The following is a 3,154-nucleotide window of genomic DNA, read 5'->3' on the forward strand; positions in this document are numbered from 1 at the left end:
CCGGGGGTCATGCCGGGGTCCCGTGGGTCCTGCTGGGATCCCGTGGTCCTGCTGGGATCTCACGGGTCCTGCTGGGATCCTGTGGGTCCTGCCGGGATCCCATGGTCCTGCTGGGATTTCACGGGTTCTGCTGGGATCCTGTGGGTCCTGCTGGGATCCCATGGTCCTGCTGGGATTTCATGGGTCCTGCTGGGATCCTGTGGGTCCTGCCGGGATCTCATGGTCCTCCTGGGATTTCATGGGTCCTGCTGGGATCCTGTGGGTCCTGCCGGGATCCCGTGGTCCTGCCGGGACGGTGAGGAAGCTCTACATCGCTTAGGCAAAGCCGACACGCTCCACCTCCTGTCTCCCACAGGAGCTCGAGATTTCTGTTCGAAACCCGCGGGGGGGTTTGCAGCGAAGCGCCACACCTGCCTCCTCCAACCACCACCACACCTGCGTTTGGAGAATTTAACCCCAAAGCGGTTCCTATACGCTGAATTTAGCGCACAATATGATTTAACGGGAGACGCAGCAGACTAGAGGAAAATGATCTTGCAGGTCTGCAACTAGATATTCTAAATAGTAAATATAATGATTCTATTACTCTATCTAGTAAATCTTAAGGTAGAAGCACCGGGCGTGGGGTGCCCCAGACGACGTATGGACCATACGGGGTTTCTGGGTGACCCTATGGCAGAGCTGGTCCATACTATAGGTGATGAGTTGGAGGGCGACGAGCTCAGGGGGGACCTACACATTATATACGCTATAGGGTCACAGCAGAGGGGAGGAGACCTGAGCTTATAAGTGCCTCTCTACGCCGTGTAGGTAAAAAAGATCTCTAGGGGCAACTTCATCACTTCTCCTTCAAGGAGATGCCGAGAAAGGTGATGGCCAATAATTTTCTAACCAAGGAGAGCTTCTCCCTGCACGCAGTACTGGAGTATCAGGGATAGTGCCTAAAAAAACGTAACAATTAAAGAAAAATCTCAGCTACCAGTAATCCCGACTCGGTCACGTGCAGAAAAACCCGTAAATTTGGTTTGTTGGTGCTTCAAAACCGGGATTTCACGAAGTCGAAAGGACCCAACGACACGCAGAGATGGAGAACTGGAGCCGCGCAAGAAACACACGCGTGGACACACACACGCAGAGTCCTGCAACGGAGAGAGATGCGGACGGCGAAGAACTGCCAAGGGGAGGGAAAGGAAAACAAAGCCAAAATAATTACAGCAGTTTGAGATGTTCGGCTTTACGACCCTTTTTACGTTCCTCGGCGTTTCAGATGAAAATGGTCTGACGTCCCTCTACGCAGGAAGATGACGACTGTCAGGAATGAAGCGGGGAAGATTCCGGGGATTTAGGAAACGTTGCTGGTTTGAATTTGCAGGCGCTGCCCGGGTGATGGCAGCACAGAAAGGTTTTTTCTTCCAACAGCTATGAGGACGTTCAACAGCAACTACCGGAGTCCGATTTCTTCCCTATTACCCCGACAACTGGTCCCCAAACCCTTCGAGGGTCGACCCTCAACCTCCCCGGCCATGCTGATTTTCCAGTAAACCTGGAAAAATAACCCACTGGGATCCCAGCAGCACCAGTCCAAGGCTGAGACCTGAGGAGCCATGAGGATTCACCGCCTTCCAGACGGGCTGCGGGACGCTCGCGCCGTCTCACAGGCAGTGAATAATGTCAAAACATCTTTTTTTTTTGGGTGACACAAGCTCGGGGACGCTCCCGCACGTGATATTTTCCTTCGTATCGCAGAGCTGTTGGGTTAAAAGGACGAGAGTGAGACAAGATCGAGACGAGAGATGTTTAAAATTAAGATATCACGGAACCAAAGCGGATGTGTCCGATGAGATGCAGCTGAGATGAAGCCACGGCCAGGATCTTCTCAACCCTCGGATGGACGATCCGACGGCGTCGGCAGCTGACGTCGAGCCTGGCGAACGGTTGATATCCCAAAAAAAAGAGGTAATGAAGCCCGGAGGTATTTATCTTTGAAGATAAATATGTATCTCTCTCTCTCAGAGCCTTCTCTGATGGCGTGACCGGCTGAATGGATGAGGGGAGAGCAATGGATGTTCTACCTCGACTTCAGGAAGGCTTTTGACGCTGTCTCCCGTAACATCCTCACGGGTGAGCTAAGGAAGGGTGTGTTAGATGAGGACAGCAAGGCGGACGGAGAACTGGTTGGACGGCAGAGCTCAGAGGGTCGTGATCAGCGGCGCAGAGTCCAGCTGGAGGCCTGTGGCTAGTGGTGGTCCCCAGGGGTCAGTACTGGGTCCGGACTTCTTCGACATATTCATCAATGACGTGGCTGAGGGGACAGCGGGTTTGCCGGTGACACGAAGCTGGGAGGAGTGGGTGACACACCAGAAGGCCGTGCCACCAGCCAGCGGGACCTGGACAGGCCGGAGGGTTGGGAGGAGAGGAACCTCCTGAAGTTCAACAAGGACAAGTGTGGGGTGCTGCGTCTGGGGAGGGATAACCCCCCACATCGGTACGGGTTAGACTCACAGAATGGTTTGGGTTGGAAGGGACCTTAAAGCCTCCCCAGTGCCATTCTGGGATTCTGGCCGAGCACAGGTCAGGTCAGCACAAAGCGAATTCGTCTTCGGGGAGCGGCGCTCCGCCTCGCTCAGGGCACCGCATCCTTTCGAAGGACGGCGAGCTCATCAAGCCTCGTTACCTATCCCCAATCATTGTAAAATTAATAAATGAGGTGTGGAAATTGTAACTTGAGGAAGTTTTACGGAGGACGGCGGTGGGTTGTGACACTCGGAACTGTTTTCAGACGCTCTCCGCAGGAGGGTTCCCCCGTCGGTCCGTAGCCGTCACATTGCGTCACCGACGGCATCACCGACACACTTTTAACGCAGCGCAGCTTTTTTACAGCACCAAATCCATCCGGGAGGAGCGTGAAAAGCGGCTGCGAAACTCAAAGAGGTCTGATACAACAGAATTTAACAGCTGTACTCTACCCTCGAGGTACCACAAGGGATATTTCATCACGTTGGCTCCCCGACGGCAGAAATTAAACACTTTTCCTATCGCTCTCAGCCTTTTACCTTCGTGGAAAAGCCGGGAACGACGGCGTTTCACCCGCGCTATAAATACACGTGCCTTAAAACACACGTATTTGCCGCAAAGTCTGTCCCCAACGCTCTTC

At 53.6% G+C, this 3,154-nt stretch overlaps 1 protein-coding gene across 1 annotated transcript in view; it reads right to left on the bottom strand.

The window, feature by feature from the left end:
• BRD4 (bromodomain containing 4) overlaps positions 1-3,154 on the bottom strand; it is a 34,483-nt gene that overhangs the window by 22,533 nt on the left and 8,796 nt on the right. The gene's annotated exons all lie outside the window — the stretch shown is intronic.

This window comes from Charadrius vociferus, unplaced genomic scaffold, assembly GCF_000708025.1.
Source record: "Charadrius vociferus isolate BGI_N301 unplaced genomic scaffold, ASM70802v2 scaffold780, whole genome shotgun sequence".
Taxonomy (NCBI): domain Eukaryota; kingdom Metazoa; phylum Chordata; class Aves; order Charadriiformes; family Charadriidae; genus Charadrius; species Charadrius vociferus.